This window comes from Pseudonaja textilis, chromosome 6 (genome assembly GCF_049901715.1).
Source record: "Pseudonaja textilis isolate UNSWEBS1 chromosome 6, rPseTex1.2, whole genome shotgun sequence".
In the NCBI taxonomy this organism is placed as follows: Eukaryota; Metazoa; Chordata; class Lepidosauria; order Squamata; family Elapidae; genus Pseudonaja; species Pseudonaja textilis.
In genome coordinates this window covers 15047083-15069932 of record NC_141995.1, presented here as the reverse complement: position 1 = coordinate 15069932, position 22850 = coordinate 15047083, and the positions used below count along the sequence as shown (strand labels likewise).

The 22850-nt window shown below is 37.3% G+C and overlaps 1 protein-coding gene across 5 annotated transcripts in view; it reads right to left on the bottom strand.

The window, feature by feature from the left end:
* The window catches only part of BMPR1B (bone morphogenetic protein receptor type 1B), a 215419-nt gene that overhangs the window by 103909 nt on the left and 88660 nt on the right, over positions 1-22850 (bottom strand). For 4 of the 5 annotated variants that reach the window (XM_087935918.1, XM_087935917.1, XM_087935916.1 and 1 more), the window contains one exon: positions 16572-16650. The gene's annotated coding sequence lies outside the window, so the exon portion shown is untranslated. Of the gene's footprint in view, positions 1-13273; positions 13447-16571; positions 16651-22850 lie in introns of those variants that run through there. The other variant, XM_026698306.2, reaches the window with a different exon arrangement.

Genomic DNA, 22850 nt, shown 5'->3' with positions numbered 1-22850 from the left:
TCAAGATTTGACCACAATTGAGTCCAACACTGTTGTTGCCCAGCAAGACATTTAAATGAGCAGGGGTCTTCACTTGCTGAGTCCAATTTTCTACTATAAATTTGCCCATGATTTGCTCATTTGCTACTATAAATTTTCTCATAATCCATCACGTAACAGCTCCCGGGCTTTACAGACAAAAACACTGTCAACCTCTGTTCTAGAACTTAGGAACTGATTAGGGTAAGTCTCTCATTTAAAAATCATGACAACTAAAGCCTCAAAGAGTCATTGTAAGAGGTGAATCACAGCTAATGAAGAAATGAAAAAGAAAAGTATAAGAAAATTATTAAACAAACTGGAATTTGGTGAGTTGATCAGATAGTGCCATGATGGCAAACCTATGGCATGTGTGCCAGCAATAGCATGCAGAACCACTTTTGCCGGCACACGAGAGGTTGCCCAGAAGAGCCCTACTGCACATGTGCATGTGCGGCCCGCCCAACAGCTGATTGTTGGGTATGGTGCGCATTCGCGGGGGCATGGGGGACATGTGCGCATGCAGATGCATGGTGTGCACAGGAGGATCATGCTTGCATGTGCAGAGATATGTGGCACATGCGGGGGTCCCACACGCATACACAGGGGGCGTGGGGGGCACATGCATTGCCTTCTGGGTTCTGGCAGATGAGCGTGCGAGTGCATGCACAATTTTCAGCATGGGAGCCCAAAAGGGTTAGCCACTATTGAGATAGTGTATGATATCTAATGTCCTATAGCTATATCCAGAGTTTTGTTAAGAAGAAAACTATACACATGTATTAACCTGATTGATTACACACACACACACACACACACACACACAGACACACACACACACATTTGTTTTCTATGTATATGTGTGTGTGTGTGTATGTGTGTGTGTGTTTTCATAGATTTTCACAGGTACAGGTATGCAGTTTTTGGCATGTTCGGGTCTTATCTCATGTAAGATTGAGAGTATCTTGGCGACGTTTCAACGAGGTCCTACTCACCCAAACAAAGCTGAATACCACACACACACACACATATGTGTGTGTGTGTGTGTGTGTGTGTGTGTGTATGTGTGGTATTCAGCTTAAGTACCCGCGAAAACTTAAGAAAACATATGTGTGTGTGTGTGTGTGTGTGTGTTTGTTTTCTGACGTTTTTGTGGGTATTTGCATGTGGATCTTTGGTTATTCGGGTTTTCTCCCGCGTAAAATTGGAAGTATCTAGGCGACATTTTGATGAAGTCTCATTCATCATCTTCAGGCTTGTGTCTTCGGCTTTGTGCTTCTTGGAGTAATGTGAGCTTGCAGCTGCTTCTTCCTTTTAACTGCTAGTGGGGGTGTGACTTGATTGGGTGTGGGCTTGGCTGTGTTCTCATTGGTTGGGGGTTTGGCTGCCAAGCAGCTGCAAGCTCACATTACTCCGAGAAGCACAAAGCTGAAGACACAAGCCTACATGTACATATATTATATTATATATATATAATATTATATTACATTATATAAATATATAATATTTTCCTATAAGATTTTAGGAGCCCATTGTGTACACAGCAATCAGGTTGCAACCACCCATATAAAGAAGTCTTCTCACATTTTCTCCCATGCAAGAAAGATACTTCATTAGTCAATATGGTGTAACAGTCATGAGGCTTAAATAACGGTTAACCTCTGGATGAAACATGTTCTCAAATTCCTACAGGCTGCTTTATTGTAAAGCGCATATTTGCTGATGCAGCCATGAAACACAAAACTTCTTTCGAAGATAATTATTAGCATGATTTGAACAATCTTCTAGCCAAGCTTCAAACTCACCTCATCATTTCCTGGAGGTCATGCAACAGATGTTAAAGAAAGCCAAGTCTTGCTTATATTTCCCTAGTTAAGTACAGAGTTAATGGTTTGCCTTTTTCTCCTGAAAAGATAATAACAGCTGCCCCAAAGGTGATTCATTTTACAAAATATCAGTTAAAGAACTGTTCACTGATAACCTAACATGTTTGCATCGAGCCAATATTCCCATTATTTCTGAACAATAAAAAGATTAACATTATAATTCAGAAGTGACTCAGGCCTATTCCTGATTCACTGGAATATAAGACTGGGGAGTGGCTATAGCACAGTCAGACTGGCATGATTTTCTTATTATTATCTTCCTGTGGAGTTGATTATCTGCTCTAGTCTATCTACTGTTGCTGACATCCAGTGACAACAAAAGATAAAACAAAATATTCTCACACTACAAATCTTCTCTTTGTTTCTTCTCTTTCAGCCCTACCCAAACTATATTGTCCTTTGAATGCTACTGATGTCTGTCTAGATGGTCCCAATCAATGGTCCATGAGAAAATTTTGGTGGTCCACACAAACTTTATTTGCATTTTTTACATTGCACTAAATACTATTTATCTTTTTAAAAAATTCATATTAGTGGCCCGCAGGATTTAAAATTATGAATTTAGGGGTCCCTGAAGTCTGAAAGGTTGGTGGCCCTTGGTCTACATCATTTATGTTGCACAAGATCGAAGTATCATAGGTATAGTAGAATACAGCTAAAAATTTAGACCCTTAGTTTAATTGTGGTGACTTGTACTGCAATATATGGATTGAAACAGAAATAAAACTGACCCTTGGAAGAACTATCAGAGCAAATAGTGTTCATTTAGATGGATTAAGGATATCCTCTTATTAATAATAATGAGATTAGGTGGATAATAATGCCAAATCTAGTCTAACTGTGTGGCTAATGAACCATAGTAAGGTTAAAATACTGTGGGATTTCTGAATACAAACTGATAACGTCTCAACTAATAACAAGATTTAACTGTGGTTGAAAAGAAGAAAATGTGAATAACAGATTTAACAATATCAGGGTATAATAGAATAGGATTGGAGAAAACATAAAGTATTAAGATTTTAAAATTCGAAATTGAAAGATTATGGCATAAACCAGCCGTGACTATAGCAGTAGTTAACAGCAAACTGAGGACCATTCCAAAAACTCTTTGAGCAATGCTTAGAAAATCTGCATATTGACAAAATTGTCATCAGTCAATTGCCAAAGTCCATACTTGTTACATCTGCATATATACTATGCCATTTATGCATATACTGCACATAAACATTATGACAGTTTCCTAGATTCTTGGGAAGAACTTGACACATTTGAAGGCCAATGCTAGCTAAAAAAACGTCATCCGTGATTTTAAATTATAGTGAATAGATAACAACAACAATAATAATGCAGCGATATTGTTCAATTCAAGTAAGTACCAAGTTAAACTGGTTCCCATTACCATCCACTCAGTTTCATCTATGATACAAATTTGGGAGTTTTCCCTCTAAAGGTAGTCCTTAACTAACAACCATTCATTTAGTGACTATTCAAAATTACTAAAAAAAATTGATATAGGACTGTTCTTCACACTTATGATTACTGCAGCATCCCCATGATAATGTGAACAAAATTCAGACGCTTGGCATCTGGCATGTATTTATGACTGTTGCAGTGTCTGGGGTCTTTTGTGACCTTCTGGCAAGCAATGTCAATGGGGAATTCAGATTCACTTAACAATTGTGTTACTAACTTAACAACTGCAGTTATTAGCTTAACAACTGTGGCGAGAAAGGTCTTAAAATGACACACAACTCACTTAACAACAGAAATGTTGGCCTCAAGTGTGGCTGTAAGTCAAGGACAACCTATACATTAACAGTAACATTTGTTTTTCTTACACACATTTTTTTACAAGATAAAAGGCCTTACAAAATGAGCTGTATATTTATTTATATGAGTTATATTATAAACGAATCATAATAAAGTACTCTCAGTTTTCACAGAAACAACTCGAGTCAAGTTTGGTAGATTTTTTTTTTAAACCCACAATAGAAGAACCAACACTGCAAACTGCTTTCTATAAGCAGTAATAATTTGATCCATGTTCTTTTATAGATAAAATGTTTGAAATGGGGGTTGGGAGTCTGAAATATTATATTTAACAGAAAATAAATAGTATTATTGGTGTTTTGAAGAAGCACATCTTTACAACTGTATAGTTATGTCTCTTTTCCAGTAGTATTATAAAATTGATCGAATGAATGTATTAAAAACAGATTCCAAGCTTTTCAGACGGATAGTTCATCTGTTCAAGAGTAGTCAAAATTAGCCCAACTGAATATCTTCAAAGTATTGAGAGGTTGAATGATTTAGTGATTCTGGACAAAAAACTGAAGAAAAAAGCAGTGTCCCCCACCAGGTTCTACTTTTCTTAAAAAAAAAAAAAAGTGTTTTTCTTGCAGTAAAATCAATATTTATTTCTGTAATAGTAACCCATGAGGCCCAAATGAGCTCAATTATAGCTTTGTTATATGCTCAGTTCATGTAAACTTAAATCTGAGTATTGCCATATGAACTGGTAAAACAAATTACAGAAATCTTGGCATTATATAATTATATTATTTTAACTAATATCTCTCTCTCTCTCTCTCTCTCTCTCTCTCTCTCTCTCTCACACACACACACACACACACACACACACACACACACACATTCTTTTTCATGCAATAGTGGTGAATATTTGTAGCTCAAGTGTAGAATGAGAGCGAAAGTTCGTTCTCCGAGCGAGAGAGGGTTGGGTTGGGTTTCCAAACGTTTGTTATTAGGCAAGGTAACATCTTCAGTGGAGTTTGGGGGATGTCACTGTCAGTGTTTTTCTGTTTATGAAGCTCAGAGAACAAACCTTCATCCTCATTCTATTTCATTCCAAAAAAGCTGAATCTTCAATTCTACATTTTGCATAAATTGCATATTCAATTCATCCAGTGGCAAGTTGGGACAGTTTTTTGACTGCCAGCATCTAAGACATGAAAAATGTTCCCTATCAATATGATAATGTATCTTATTTACAGGCTTCCGTATTAATCTCTTGTACGGTGAAGCAAAATCTTGGAATCTAATTTTATTTTTTATCTATAATGCTCTATTGTAAAGCAGCAAAACTAGGTTCCCAGCACTTATCAACACTGTTTTTCAGTCCACGGAACTGAATAGAACCAGCATTTATGTATTTTACACGTACCATTTTATAAAATTACTATTAACCAAAATGCCTGTCACTACACCCCTGAATTATAATAATTGGGGTAGATGAAGCCCTAAACTTTAAGCCAAAAAATCAATAGCATAATTCCATTTGTCTCACTGGGATTCTTCTAAAGGAATTCCCCTAGGACAAGGATGTCAAACACAAGGCCCATGGGTCAGAACCTGTAAGGGAGCCAACTGTGTCACTTCGGCCTGATCTACCCAATGCAAAGAGGAAGCATTAGCCCAGCATGGCTTTGGCCCAGTCTACCCAGTGCAAATAGGAAACATGCCAGCAGTTTGGGGAGTGGCATCAAGCTGACCACACACACACCCCACTGGCCACACACAACCAGTTGCCATGCCCGACTGCCCCCCCCACCGAAGTCAACTACAGCCCTGATGTAGCCCTCAATGAAATTGAGTTTGACACCCCTGACCTAGAAGTCAAAAAGAAACATGTAAAGTAATGAATGTTTTCATGTTCATAAAAGGTCCACTTCTTTGAACTAGAGTAAAATATACCACGCAGTACTTCTATAGGCATAAACAGTTCTAGTTATCAAATCCCAAGGCTAAAAGTTCGTTTATTTCCATTTCAATCAAAATTTTAGCACTATGCTTTTGACTAACCAGAAGAAGGCAATACTGCTAAATGCTGCCAAGAATACAAGTCCATGAAGTCAGCAGAAGTTGTGCAGGAATTGGGCTGAGTTCAATTTTAAAGAAGGCTTCTAAGACAGATCCATGAATAATACATTCCAACAGTCTAATCTGAGTTGGCTACTAGGGTCTTTCTTTTGAAGTGGCATAAGAAAGAGTAATGTAATGGGTTTCATCAAAATTCAGAACCATATTCCAGTCCCATAAAAACACTTAATATGACATTTCTCTTACTGAACTGCTTCTAAAGCATATTTCAAAAGTGTACTCGAGCCTCAGGAAAATGTATTCAATCCCATGGAAAGCCAGTTTGAGTTACCTCCAATTTCTTGCTACGGACTTCCAGGTGTTTCATCTGGCCCAGCAGTTGGGCACTAGTGTTGATACTTTGCATTTGAAATTCAATCACTCGACGCTCACTTCCCATTGTACTCAAATCTTCCAGCAATGTGATTATACAACTCTCACAAGCTAAACAAAAAAGAGCCCACACAGAAGAGTTTAAAATGTTTGTGTGTGTGTGTGTGTGTGTGTGTGTGTGTGTGTGTGTGTATTGAAAAAACTGAAAACAATTATGGGACAAAAGATATTTTCAGAAAATGTTATCTGTTACTAAAACCAATAACAAAACTTTTGAAATGGTGTTATAAAACTATGTTTGTCATACAACTGCACTGCTTGTCTGCACTATTTTACTGTTACAACCATCAATAAAACCAATGAATGTAAGATGATAAAAAATGTCCACTTGGACCACCTACCCAATCAGATGCCTTGCAACCTTTGTTGGTTTCTACAGTAACAAAGAAAACAGTGGCGGGGGAGTCAAAAATTGTGGTGTCATTTTATCATCCTTCTGAACAGCATATTACTAAGTATGTGAACTACCAAGGGACTGATTTAGTCTGTAAGTATTAGGTTCATTTATTAACTCTGATTTATGACAGTCTTGATTTTAAAACAAGAATACTGTACTGCACTTCCAGCATAAATAGCCACTGGCAGACAAGTAGAATAAATATATCCTGTACTTTTGAAAGTTCAAGGTATCTAAGTTCCAGTTCCAACTGGAATTCAAGCCTTTCCTGACCTAGTGTATTTACAACTGTGTGTGGTTACATGATCATCGTTTGTAAGTGGCATGGAATTTTAGAACATTTTGAAATGTATATTGAGATTTGTTGGCATAGACAATATATCCCTGAAAACTAAAAGCACTATATTTATATGGAGAGTGGTTTAATAGCTTTATTCAGGAAGGTAGAAAAGAACTCAATATTACCCATAATGAAAAAGAACTTAGTGCTACCTCTATCAAAAAAAAAAAAAAAGACCTTAGCAAACATCCATGAACAGAGTTAATGTTTCTTATGGACTTGAGTATACTGTACATGACATCAATAACTGAATCCTAATGTGATCTGATTTTCTGGAACACACAATCTGAATTACATCTGTATACTACTAAAACTTGTCATATCTATTTGTTAGTAACCATCCATTGGGTGAATTGCCAGCTATAGGGTAACAGTGATTAAACCAAGGTAATTCAAATGAAATAACGTTGAGATAGAGAATGCCATGGCAATGAAATTTGGGACTACTGGGGTTGCTTCAGCATCACCATGCCTTCTGACTACACTTCTCCAAAAACCACAAGATGTGTAACGCAAGGGAAGATGGAATCTTTGCCCTCTTTGCCATCTTCTTCTGGTCCCTGCACCTAACTGGGTGAGTGGACATTGTCTGCATTGTATCTAAAGATGAAATTTTTAATCTGTTAATGACAGTGGTTAATGAGGGAAGAATGAGGCAGTGACTGAGATGCTACTGGACAAGTAGGGTTGGCTGGGAACACCAGTAACAGGTGAGCTCTCTTCCTCCCTTGGTGACATACCAGGATAGGGATCAGGGGTGCAGTTTTCCTCATGATCTACCACTCCTTTAGTTCCATAGGTCAGGCAAGGAGGAGAAGGTAGAGTAGGGGTGTCAAATTCGATTTCATTGAGGGCCACATCAGGGTTGTGTTTGACATCAGGGGCCGGGGTAGGCATGGCCAGCTCATCATCGCTCATGTTGGGACACCTGTGATGGCCAAGTACTAAGGCAGGACCTCCCTCCCTCTCGTTATCTCCCTCCTTCCTTCCTTTTCTTTTTCCTCCCCTTATTCTTTCTTCTTCCTTCCCCTCTTTCCTTATTTTTCCTTCTTTGCTCTCATTCCATCTTTCCTTCTTTTTCTTTGCCTTTCCTCTTTCTCTTTTTCTTTCTCCTTTCTTGCATGCTCAAATACAAAAGGGGAAACATTTCTTCTTTTGTTTTGTCTTTAGTTTGCTTTGCTAACCCCTCTCCCAGCGAAAACGGAGCTTGGGGGGGCATCTTCTCTGGCAGAGGCACCGTGCACCGGTCCTTTGCTGTTTCCAGAGCAGCTCTGCGGGCCAGATCTAAGCACCCCAAGAGCCTTGAGTTTGACACCCCTGAGGTAGAGGCTTCCCTGGGACTCTTCTGAGGATGAAAAGTTAACATTTATGGAAAGAATGACCCAGTGAGTCACATAATGTCTAGTTAATTTTAAAAGCGAAGAGAACCTGGACAATGGATAAAACGGGGCTTGTTTCCTATAGCACTAAATGAAAAATAAATTAGCCATTAACATTTACTTGAAGGAAAACAGTCACCTTTGATTATTTTTTTTTATAAAGACACAAAAAATGAGATAAAGAATACTGTCACTGTACTGGCATCATCTCATTTTAGAAATGTAAAATCCAGAAACACCATTATTTCCAAGGCATAGCAACAAAATATCTAAATGTATCATTAATTTAATTTGTGGAAGACATTGGGATGAACACCCAACCCTAAATCACCAGCACACAAAGGTTTAACTGTAATTTACTATTGGAGATGTTTAAATCATATTAACTCAGATGCTTATTTCTGCAATGGTAAACATCTTAATTTCTCATAAGCTTGTGGACATCACAATTCAGAAAAATAAACATAAAATAGGAGTAAAAAAAAGCAAAATCTCACCGTCTTAAAATAATTGGTATAAATTGATTATATTCCTTAAGAACTAGAATAATGTTATTTGAAACACACTAACGCTTGTCACCCCCTCTAATATATACAATATTCAAATATATGCAATATTCATTTCAAACCTCTAAGTACAATAGAATGTTACATATATAGAATAAAAAAACCAAAACTGCAGGAAAAAGGATTCTATGATCAAATCTGTATCTTTACTTAATTATTTTACTTATCTAATTCCAGCCACAAGGTGGTGTATTTACAATTTATTTAAGGTCACAAATAGGCTGCTTAAACATAATGTGGGTGGGTCTGCATGGTTGAAAAAAGAAACTCAAATATAGCACAAATTCAAAATCACTGATTCGGTCTTAAATTTTGCTTTCAACCACAAACCTATATCAGTGTTTCTCAACCTTGAAAATTTTAAGGCATGCTGACTTCAACTCCCAGAATTCCCCAGTGAATCATGGCTGGCTGGGGAATTCGGTGAGCTGAAGTCCACATACATTAAAGTTCCCAAAGTTGAGAAACACTGACCTATGTGATGTCTTTGTAATTGTGATTAACTCACAATTCTCAGAAAGCATAATATATACTTCTCAGAGATGTAATACAACATATTTAGAGGATGCCCAAAACTTATTCTTTAAAATTACAGCACCTTGCAAGGCAGACTTGCAAATTGATGCTTAAAGTAAAGAATAAAAAAAATTAAAGCCCATAAATAGCAAAAGCACTTAGACTTATATATCGCTTTACAGCCCTCTCTAAGCAGTTTACAGAGTCAGCCTATTGCCCCCAATAATCTGGGTCCCCATTTTACCCACCTCGGAAGGATGGAAGGATGAGTCAACCTTGAGCCTGGTGGGATTTGAACTGCCAAATTGCAGTCAGCAGGAATAGCCTGCAGTACTGCACTCTAATCACGGAGCCACCGAGGCTCATTAGTTATTTGAGGTCACTATCAAAGTTCATAGGACCAAGATATAAAGCATCTGAGTTATTAGCACTTGGATCAGACTTGGCCTTGTGAATCACTGTTAGTACCAACTTAAAAGAAACTGGCAAGCAGGCTAAATTAGACAAAAGAGAGAATATGCCAAAAATATATAGCATTCCTTTTTCTCCCAAACTATGATCAGGGTGGGTAGGCATGATACAACTTATATATCCTTGTTTAACTATAAGTAGACAGTAGACATCACTTTCTTAGTGAAATTGTGTAAAATTTTATTAAAGAAGATTATCTGAACTTGGTTCTGTTTCAAAAATAATGACTTTGAAATTTATGACTCAAAATTAATGGATTACAGGGTTATAAAAAGAGCGCTTTACTATTATTGTTCTTGAAGCAGTGAGTCCTTAAGACTCACTGACTGCCTACTAGAAAGATTGTCAGCCTGATTAGGTGGATCAGACAAGAAACACCATCAGATAAGTTAATTCTACTTTACCGTTAAGGCCATATTAACAGATTCTTGCAAGTCTGACATTCCAATTTCCAGTTTCCTTTTCACCCTAAGAAATTAGGGAGATATTTTCTAAGCCTCTTGCCCATCCCATTATCTACCTGTGGACTATCTATCTCCCTATCTCTTGGAAGTAAGCAGCTTCCAAGGTTATTCCCACGTATTATTAAAGATTCTCCAATCTTCCTTCTGATGAATTCTACCTAATCTACCCCTGGAAACTTTCTGATGTGTTTGGACTGTATTTCTTAGAATTTTTTTTTTTAAAGATCAGCCAGTTTAGCTTAATGGTTAAAGGTGCTGTAATAAAAATAGGGTGATTGGGAGTCTAGTCCTGTCTTAGCGATGGAAACAAATTCAATAATTTTGTGCCAGCCACTTTCTCTTAGCCTAGGAAGAAAGCAAAGATAAACCACTTCCCAAATAATTGCCAAGATTTGTCCATATAGCTGCCAAGGTCCATGAGGGAAAGTGCCCTCATCCCTCAAAAATGTATATGAGTATTAGCTCATCTGAAAGGCAGTAGATTTGCTGTCATCTAATGTACAACCAATAACTCTAGATAGCACCTCCGTAGATTTTTGGTATGCTTGGTTAATTTTCTCATATGAATCTTGCTGTAGCGTTCATGAATGTTATTTCTCTGTAAAACACAAACTTAAGAAAGAATGACACCAACTCCACCTAAATACCTTATTTCAATTCTCTACATGCTTGTAGTTCCATTTTTCTTCCTTTTCCCCTCCTGTCTTAGGGATTTAGTAGCTAAATATTAGCAGCTACCATATTTCTTTAGTTGGCACCAAAAAAGAGTTTATAAACCACAATTCCTCAAAGGCTCCCTATTAATAATTAGCCAGATTTTTTTTTCCATTATAATGAATCTCATTACAAAGTGAAGCAGCCTTCAAAAGCTTCCAACAGAATTCAGGTCGCTTTGCTTCTCCAACTTATTTGACTTTGCCAACATATTTGACTTGCCAAACTCGATTTACTAGCAGAATATAAACATGGAAATCGCATTTCAAAAGATTAGCAAACATCAATGGGCTGGTAATTGATTGCAGCCCAACAGCATGTGATAGACTTTGGTCACTTCTTGCATAAAATTATCTTTGGTCATTTGTTACAGTTTGCTAATTAACAATGTATGGGAAACGCCCAAAAACAGATGATGGAAAATGAAGAAAGTGATTATACATTGTCATTGGGAATGATAGCATCATCAGCTAACCAGTACAGAAACTGATATGTAATTTTCCACGTCAAGGCACAGGGACAATGGGCTTGTTAATTAAAAGTCATACTTTATACTTTACACTTCTGGAAGCAGGGAGATATGTAATAAATAACCACCACTCACTGATATATTTCAGTCCTCAACAAAAGCAGGCCCTGCTTCAATGCTTTGGCACTAAGTAAAGGATATGCTGACCTTCAGGGCAGGGAAGAAGTTTTTAAACATAAGGGTTTATGGTAACTTGATCTGGGCCACAAAGGATACAGAAACATAAGTAGATCTCTGCTAAATGAAATGGTTATTCTCAAGGGACAACTTATCTTCACAAATCAAAGTGACTGTCTCAAAAGGATATTCGCAGCATCATTTTTTATCATCCTGATTTTGGTATGAGTTGGGATGCCTCATGAACAGAATAATTCCTCCTACTTTCTCATATACATTTTTGCCATTTTCATAAAATAGAAGTTTGGAAATACTTCAAAATGAAACCTCAAATTAAAGGTTTCACTTCTACACTTTTTTTTCATTTTTAAATATATATTTTTATATATTTAATTTAATTTAAATAAATAAATAAGCTTAAATATTTTTAAATGAGATCCCCAAACACTTGTCAGTTGCTAGTGCATATTTGGATTTTAAATATATATATATATATATATATATATATATATATATATATATATATATATATATATATATATATATATATATATATATATCTCAAAGCAGGAAAGTTAGATTTGATTCTTTCACTATTTTAATTCAGTTGGATCTGACAACTATTGGGAAGACACTCTCCCAAAAAACACCGTAAATGGCTATTGCTATGTGTGAGCCCAACTAAAGATTCAACTAATACATGCACTGATTTAACCATGCAGAGGTGATAAAACAGTCTCTTTGTAATAAGTGAATGGTGAAGTCATTCTTTTTTAATCCTGTTGAGGTAATTCCCCATTAGGAAAATGAGCGCACACAGGGAGACGTAGTGAGAGTGGTGAGGAATAACACACAACCAGCATACAGATAGAGTGTATAGTAAAATGTAGGTTTTTACTTCCAGTAAACGGTTAAGCAAAGTCCAACAAGCAGTCCAAGTCATTCACAGTTAAAGCAGTCAGTTTTCAGTCCAGGGATAATCCAAATAACAAAGTCCAGTATCAAAAACAGTTCAGTAAAGGTCTTACATCAAATCAAGAATAATGATGATCAGCAACAGTCAATAGGGAAATGCATGAACAGCAACTCTCTCAGCAACAACAGAACAGAACAACCCAGGTTTCTAGCTCCATCTTATGGCCATTTGAGGAACCACACCCAATTACAATTTTAGCATTCCCTTAAAGAGACAGTATTAAAATGTCTATCCTGGTTTATATATTTCCAACCCAAATGTTAGGTGACTTACATTCCTAACAAACCCCCAGGACTATGCATTCCTGACAGGTCTTGGATAAAATTCATCTATTTTTAAATCTGTTCCATCAAGAATTATCCCAACGTTTACATAGTTCCAATGGGTCCACACAAAGAGAAAACCAGTCCAATTAATTAGGAGAAAGATGAATGTGTGTTTGGCCTGAAGATTTTGGGGGTGGATCTACTGATTCTTGACTCCTGACAACTACCTGGAGAACTCTGTACAGTTTTCTTCGCAACATTTTCAGAAGTGGTTTGCTACTGACTTCTTCCTGCAGTCTGAGAAATACACACTGACTGATTCAAACTCACCCAGACCCAGGGTGAAAATCAAAAATTTTCCCTACCTGCTCTGTAAGTGTGGCTTGGTGGGACTCAAGTCTTTAAAAGGAAGAAGGCAGGCAGGTGAACATGGGCAGGACCAACTGATTCAAATCATCCCTACCATCTCTGCCGATGTGGTGCAAGGTGGTTGAATGACTGACCCAGACAGTTGGGTGACACCTTGACAAGAAAAGATCTGGAATACAAACAGGTTTTAAAACTTCCTTTAATTGCAGTTAAAATTTGTATCCTGTAGAAAGTATGATTACAGAAAGCTACAATCCTGCTGATTGAAAAACTGTCACTCGTTACATTTTAAGATGCTGTATCATAGCTATCAATGGTGTTAAACCCTTCTTGTTTAATACTACGTGCTTGGGGGCAGGTTGTGTTCTTCATTTTACCTTGTGTAAGAGTCTTCAATTTATAGAAAACAATAGCGGCTGGAAAAATGGGAGGAACACTGCGATTTATTCCTCAGATTGAAAATCAATATGCGCTCAAGTTGGAAGCAAGAATAGCATCGGCATTATTAAAAAATACTGCACTAAAGGTACTAAAGAAGAAATTCTCTTGAAATGAATTTGTTAGCATTAGAATCCACTAGAGAAATTTTGTGTAATGTCAAGGATTTAAGTTCAATGAACATTTGTGTCAAGCAGCTTGAGAGGAGTTGTAGCTCCAAATTGGTTTGGGACACTTATAGGATTTAACTGCAACTGCATTCTATCCAATCCTGAGTTAAGGGCATACATGAAATTTAAAGAACTAATCCCCCAGCTCCTAGACTATACAACAGGGATGTCAAACTGAAGCCCCTCGGGCTGGATCCAGTCCACAGGGGCTTACATCTGGCCTGCGGGGCTGGCTTGGAAATAGCAAAGGACCGGGCCACGGTGCCTCTGCTAGCAAAAATGAGGCATGCAGAGGCTGTGTGTGCACCCTCCATGACCCGTTTTTGGCCTGGACGGCATCCTGCAGCAGTTTGCCATCCAAAACAGAGTGCGGGAAGCTGTGCACAGGGGGCCTTACATCCCATTTTGGCCAGCAAAGTGTTGCAGGAGGCCGTTCAGGCCAAAAACAGGGTGCAGGAGGGGGGCACGTGGCCTCCCCATGCCCCATTTTGGCCGGCAAGGTGCTACAGGAGGGGTCCGTTCCCTCTCCACTTCCCCATGCTGGCCCATGGAGGAGAACTACAGTGCTGATCCAGGTTGACACCCCTGCTAAACTTTTCACGTGGAAACAAAAATCATATGATGCCTGCGGATTGTAATAAGATCATTAGCTTCATATAGCTGCTTTATGTAGCTCAGCTTTAGGACACACATGTAAACAAAATCAGCCAATTTATTTAACATCTGAGACAAAAGGGAAAAAAAAATCCGCCACTTAATAACAAAAATACAATATACAGGTAGTCCTTGATTTACAACAGTTTGTTTAGTGACCGATCAATGGCACTGAAAAATGTGACTTATGACCATTTTTCACAGTTATGACCTTTGCAACATCCCCATAGTCATGTGATCAAAATTCAGACATTTGGCAACTGATTCATGTTTATGACTGTCGCTGTGTAGCAGATTCATGTGATCACTTTTTATGACCTTCTGAAAAGCAAAGTCAATGAGAAAGCCAGACTCACTTCACAACTCTGTTACTAACTTATCAACTTCAGTGATTCACTTAACAACTTGGCAAGAAAGTTCGCAAAACAGAACAAACTCACTTAACCAATATTTCACTTAACTGAAATTTTGGGCTCAATTGTGCTTAACTCGAGGGCTACCTATAACTAATAATAATTCACAATAACAGGCTATTCAAACATGTAGTCTAAAACATTCACACAATGAAGAGATTTTAAGTGGCTTTTCTCCCACTGTGAAATGTACACATGAATTTTTTTTTAGCCTAATCTTTTGATATAAGCCTTCCTACAGAAAGTATATTCCTTACTGTAAAATGAAGTCAGATTCTTTTCTTCTTACAAAATTACTATAACTGGACTATTCTTCCCATCATTTAGGGTCAATTTATATTAGCATTATTGACAACACCAGACCCAGAAATAATCCAAGTGATGCATACACATTTGTTTAAATTCAATTTAATCTTAATCAATTATGAACCACACTGGCAAGTGGTTGAGTCACGCAAAATAAAAATACATGCAAGGGAATGATATAATACTTCACTCTTTTGAAGATTTTTTTTTGAGGGCCTGTCAAGTTCACTGAAATTTAGATGGAAAGAATACATCTTGAGAGGAAATAAAATAGTGCCATTTTGAACATTATCCGTAGCTACATAACATCTGATTTAAAATAAAAACAAAAACCCTAATATTTTAAAAAAGGTTTGGTTACCAGCACAGATACTGATATAGTGATGGGTCAACTCACCATGGTAACTCGCCACAGCACAACTCCCCTCAGGACAAGAGTTACACTAATGTCAAAGAAATGGTGGAACAGAATCATTAAGAAAGGATGCAAAAGTGGCAACAAAATTAAATGTGAATGACAAACATTTAAATAATTTCCTAATTATTTTAATAATTTAAATTGTTGAATTGTCTCACAGTGTGTTGTGTCATGGCAAGTTGTACCGCAGCAAGTTGGCCGCAATGATTTGGCCACAATGAATTGGTTGTGGTGGGTTGACCGTGGTGAGTTGTCCCATTCCAGGGGTGTTAAACTCAAGGCCCGCAAAAGACCTCGCCCAAAGGATCACCCCGGAAACAGTGAAGGACTGGCCCATGGTACCTCTGCCAGCAAAAATAGAGCTAGGGAGGATCACGTGTTTTCAATCACGATGCAGCTCTCTGCCAGGAAAAATGGAGCTCAGGGGCCATGTTGGCTCCATTTTTGGCCCCACAGCTTCCCGCAGCCCTCTGCCCCTCCCCCAGCTCCATTTTCACTAGCAGAGGGCTTCAGGAGGCCATCACAGCCAAAAATGGAGCCTCAATGAGTAATGTCGAGCTGGCCATGCCAACCTTAGCCACTCCCCCAGAGATCAACAGAACCTGATGCGGCCCTCAATGAAACCGAGTTTGACACATCTGTTCTATTCCATCCAGATACACCCAGTACATATGCAAAAGAATGACAGCTGGTTCTTGAAAGTAGAAGCTATAAAACTGTAGACATTAAGAAAACAGTTTTCAACCAACAGAGTTTTCATACAGTAATCCCATGAATGGCAGTACACCACAAACCTACAGAGGCAGCTTTGCTGATTCAAACAGTGGCAGGTAATCAGTCCTCATTACAGATGAAGAAGTGAAAACAAACAACAGAATAAAAAGTGGTTACATACCTTCACAGTCTTTCCTTTAGTCAGTATTCACTGTGTTGCTGGAAGACCTTTCTTCTTAACCACAAGAAGCCCTTTGAACCTGAGGAAAAAAACATAGGTTTAAGCACAATAAACAGATGAAGTATAAAGCCCTGATCCAAATCCAAGTTAAAATTAAGCCCATTGTTGCTGTTGATTCCATTTCTTCATATATAGGTGTCTCTCCTCTTTTTCAAAATTGCTACATAGGTCTATAAAGATTATTTCCAGGCTCTCACTCATTCCTTCATTTGCACATGAGACTGGTCTGGGTTATTGTATACCTCGGAACGACTCGATAGCCAAGTCTCTCGGATGTTCAGACAAAGGCATGAATTAGCTTCCCTACCTGCCACTTTCCGCCAGGCTGGAAAATACCACTTCGCTGCCAGTTTGACAGAGGCTATAGGCCTTTTCATGAAGACTCAGATCAGGCACACAAGACTAATTATGAGACTCCTCTGAAGAAAGGAAACTCTGTGGGGGAACAGGGGAGAGGGGGAAACCAAGAAAGCAGAGGAGGTGGAGGAAACTAGCTATTCTCCTTCTCTTCCCAACTTCACATATATATTATTAATTAGGCTCATAAAATCGAATGGATGTATAATGCCACTGTCAACATGGCTAAAGGTATATATAAAATTCCATCTTTCCTTCCTCTCTATTCTTTAGATACTTCACCAACAGAGAACTCAAAAGCTTACATGAACTGAAAAGGAACTACGATAGTTTTACTCCCCACCCCACCCCCACCAAAAAAATGCATGGAAAACAACTTCTCTTCACAGTTCTCAATAGCAACAAGTTCTAGTAACCCAGAAAATTAACTTCTCACAGATTATACGAAATCTAGTGCAAGACATGGATCCCTATTGGCCACTAGACCAAAAAAGATTCTGAAGTTTTATCTGTGAAATAATGAAAATAGCAATAGCACTTACACATATATACCACTTTATAGTGCTTATAACCCTCTCTAAGCAGTTTTACAGAGTCAACCTATTGCCCCCCAACAATCTGGGTCCTCATTTTACCTACCTCAGAAGGACAGAAGGCTGAGTCAACCTTGAGCCTGGTAGGATTCGATCTGCCAAATTGCAGGCAGGCGGCAGTCAGCAGACATAGCCTGCAGTACTGCACTCTAACCACTGCACCACCAAGGCTCTTGTTCCTGTTCCATTTCTGTTCCTGTTCCAGTTCCTGTTCCAGGTCAAGCAAATGAGGATGCCAGATTCATTAACAACTATCTTATTAACTTAACCACTGCAGTGATTCACTTACTAACTGTGATAAGATAGGTTGTAAATGGGGCAAAACTCCCTTAACAACTGTCTCATCTAGCAACCAAAATTTTGGGCTCAGTTGTGGTCGTATGTCAAAGGCTACCTGTATATGGGAAGAATGTTGCTAAAAATGAAGAACTAGCTAAACAAATTTTACCAATTGTGACTGCTGGAAGTATTTATTATGTGATAGCTGTTCAAAAACCGAAAATGGCATTGTGTAAGAACAGTCAATTGCACACATTATAATGTGGAAGTGAGCATTGTGTACACGAGAGGAAATAGTTGCATGTAGTAGAATGAAAAGGGAGAGTGATTCTGCTTTGGAGTGAATGGATGCTGAATCAATGTTGATTGAATAGCAAAGTGAGTCATTACAAAAGCAGCATGTTAAGTGGTCTACTCATTTAGAGTTAATTCAAGAAAACTGAATTGCGAAACAAGAATACTCTGGTTTGAAAAGAAGGGGCAAAACTGGAAGATGTTGTAGCTGAATGGCAGCAACTCCTCTAAAAGAGACCGTTGAGAACAAAAGAACAAAAAGCAATGTATAAACTGTTGTATGGGGATGGTGGACGACAAGGATGTTTTACAAGGACAGAAAGGTATTTGTAACAGCTGAAGTGGGAACCATGGCAACTCACCTCAAGCAGAAACGTAAGAGTGAATAAAGTTTCATAAAGTAAAAGAAGTATCAATAATTCACTGACTCAAGGAGAGCAGGAGAAAAACAACCTTAAGATTTAAATCCTTGATCTATATAAAATCTATGTCTATAGACCAGTGGTCTGCAACTTTTTCAGCTTGGTGAACCAGCGGATGTGGCGGGAGGAGACCAGATGGTTTCTTGTGCGCCACTTTCACAAATGCACTATCACACGGGCTCACCCATCACTTCTGTAGCCCAGCTTCAAGCGGGCTGCGGCCCAGCACTGGGTCACGGCCCAGGGGTTGGGAACTCCCTACTATAAACAATACATTCATAGGTGGCAAATGCAATCAGGTCCAAACTCCATTTAGTGAAATGGGCCATATATTTATCTTTCCAATGCTGCAATATCAGCCTTTCAGGCATAATAAGGGAATGGAGATGTCAGGTTCCAAGTAATGCAATCATCATAAAACAAACTCAGAGGCATTGTAATTTAGTTTGGTGGTGGGATCATATAAATTCAGTTTGACAGGAGAATTCATTTATGTTGTACAATTGTAAATTCAAAGTATTTGGTGAAAGTAGCAAGGAGGTGACAAGCAACAGAGAGAAAGCAGAACTATTTAGTTTGTTTTTTGCATCTATCTTCACACAAAGGGAAGAAATAGTCCAGCCTATCAAAAACAGCACCACAAAAAACAGATTAGAAACACAAGTTAAAATAGGGAAGAAAATGGCTTAAGTTAGCACCTGTGCATCCTAGACAAGTTTAAATCACCAGGACCTGATGGACTACACCACAAGGTTCTGAAGAAACTGCCAGACATGATCTCCGAACCATTGAACTATATCTTTCAAAGATCCTGGAGCACCAGGGAACTGCCAGAGGAGTGGAAACTACTTGTATAGTTCTCATCTTCAAAAAAAGGAGAAAAAATAGATCCAGGAAACTACATGCCTATCAACCTGACCTCAATACCAGAGAAGATTCTGGAAAAGATAAGGAATCAGCTAGAAGCAAACAAAGTAATAACCAAAAGCCAGCATGGGTTTGTCAAAAACAGATCATGCCAGACTAATCTTATTGTATTCTTTGACAAAGGGACCAAATTAATAAAAGCTTATTTTCAGGTGATGCCTTATTTTATAATTCAATACGTCTGTCGTGTGTTGCAACAGACATACTAAATGTGCCATCTGGCTGACAATCTTAACTGGGACTTAAAAAAATCGTGCTAGGGCTTATTTTCCAGTTAGGTCTTTTGTGGGGCAGAAATATGGTAGTTTGCATAATGAGTCCTCACTCATGGTATACACATTAAAATGCTCAATACTTATTTCTGAAAAGTAAATGCAGGAAAACAAGCCACTGAAAATTTACTCGTAAGTTTGTATCCCAACTTTTTCTTCAGTGCAACAAAATCCTAATCAATAAAAGTCAACCACAGAACAACAACTTCTAAAAGACATCAATAATTTTTATGGGCTTCTTGTGAAATAAATTGATGCGCTTTAAGAATTTATTTTTCCCTGTAAGCTTTTTTTATTAGCTAAAATAAGAGCACAAAACAAATCATAACAATTCATGATTGCAACAATGGATAGTATTGATATGTTCAAACCCAAAATGGGTTGATTACCTGCATCCTAACATATATTAATAAATGAACAATCTCTCAGGATCATGTGTTGAAATGTTGAATTCTTTGCTTGGAGAAAATTTGCCTGCAGTAATGTTATATAAATGTTATTTTTTTCACAAATTAATCAGTAAATAAAAACTACAAGTTATCTTTATGAATAAAAATATACGCTGAAAATCCCTGAAAAGGGACGGCAAAAGTAGCATCTGGAGGGAAAAACTACATTATTTAAATGTAGTCTTTAGAAGGAATATTTCTATCTTCCACCTTTTTTTTAATGAGCAGTTGCATTGGCCCTTAAACTTCTGTGGTAATGTCTCATAAACAAAAAACTGTACTAGAAATCATCTTTCTATAATTATTTATTATACAGACTAAACCCAAAAGACTGCATTTCTGTTAAAACAATAAAGTTTGGTTAAAACAAAAGCTGATAGCTATTAAATAGGTACCATGGCATAGCAGATTGTTGAGTCACAGTATACTCAAAGTTAATAACTTTTCCATTTATGAATTTATATGGTATAGTTCACAATAAAATTAAACTAATTCACAGCCATTTTTACACTCATTGCATTATGAATTACAAACATATGGAAGATGTTTTAAAAAAACCCAGAAGACTAATATCAATGCACTATTTTTGTTTCTACCCAATAATATCTCTTGTAGGCTTCTCCAAAATCAGTCTTGGATTTAAATCCTCAATTTTTGAGTTTCAATCACACATATCTGATGATGCCAGTGATTATTGACATTTAGCATATGTTATCTGCCATCATTCTATGTGTTTTCTTAATCTGGTAAGGGATATATCGCATAAAGGAGCAGGGCAATGGCCATGACTTTACTAGGATTAACCAAGTAGTTAAAGAGGTTAAGGTAGCTGTTCTGAAATATGAAAGTAAGAGAGCCACAAAGGAAAATATGATCTTAAAAATTATAATAGTATAAAGGATTTTTTAATACTTGTCTTCCTATTCCAGGAAAAGGTTTCAGAAAAACACTGGATTTACCAATGCAAAAGCTGTAGAAACATGGACTTTGCTGTTGTGACCTATTGCAACTTGCCATGGCATTATAGATATAGAGACATAAATGAAGATTCCCAGTATTCTTTACACCAGAGGTTCCCAAACTTGGCAACTTTAAGACTTGTGGATTCCAGCTACACTGGCTAGAAAATTCTGGGACTTGAAGTCCATAAGTCTTAAAGTTGCCAAGTTTGGAGGTTCTGCTTTATACACATGTAATTATGTAGGGAATGAACATTAAGACATAGAAAGTCACTGATAGTCAAATCTCAAACCTATTTTTAGGAGATAGAAATGTAAAAGAATAATAGAATAACAGAGCTGGCAGTCATCAAATCCAACCCCTATACCATTTCAGATGAATGCCATTCAATATAAGAATTATAGAGTTTTAAAACAGAGCCAATTGATGTAAAGTTAAATGCACTGGATTAGAAAGTAAGAGGCCATAAATTCTTGTCCTGAAAATCAGTTGGGTGATCTTTGGCCAGTCAATGTCTTAGTCCTAGGAAGAATGTAACATTCCTGTAGTCATCATGTTGGATTTGATGACCATTACACAAAAGTGTAAACAAAACACACAACTTAAATTAGATAAAAGGTTTTGGAACATCTCTGATACAATACCACTTGTTGTACTATATATAAAATCTTCCAAGTTGCATTTAATTTCAAAAACAGTTGAGAGACTCATACAGAATAAATTTTAATATGTCAGCTGAACCTGCAATTTAGTAACCTGTAATGCATTTAACAGATACTCCTTATAATAATATCCTTTTTAAAAATTGCAGAACCTATTCAAAATATTCTGACTCATCATTTTGCCTAGTTAAAAGCTAGGCTTCTATTATCTCACTGTCAGAAAAGCTGCCACATTCTGTAACATAAAACATCTAACAAGTACACAACAGCTGTTCATACTTGCTAGGAAAGTATGTTATAGCAATGATGTCATGGAAAAAAATCTGGAATTGATTAAAATGTATCAGACAGTCAAGCTATTCAATCTCTTGAACAATATGTGTTCACATATTCCACCATCTGCATTACAGCTCTGGGCAATGAAGAATAGTTCCCTTTAAAAGATTACCATTGGAGAGAGGGCAATTGTCATGGTTTAGTAGTTTCATTTAATAAAACTCTGCTTGTAACCAGATAGTAATACATATGCAAAGCTAGAAGTCTCATAACTGCTAAATGAGTGGCTTGGCATTCATTATCCAATAAGAAAAAAAAGGCCAATCTTTTAACTTTTAACAACACATGCATGCGTGTACTATGTGTTTATAGCAATGCAGGAAGCTTCTAAGGAGGTTTTTTAAATTGAATTATCCATCTCCGTTCCAATGAAAATGGGTTAAATACTGGTCATAAAAATGCTTAATTCAGATAGAATTTAATTTATTTGCCCAGTTTGAAAATTCTAACCTTTGAATTCCTGATCCTGCTTATTTGTTATAAAAGTGCATTGTTTCCCCCAGTTTCGCACTTTGCTAACATCAAGCAAGAGTCTAAGGTTGGTTTGAAAAGCAATCCTATTTATTGCTGTTAAAATAAATGTTATTATTTTTTAAAATTTATATACATCTTTATGAATTTGAAAATGTATTGAAGGCCTTGGAGACCTTTCCAGTCTCATTTCAGTT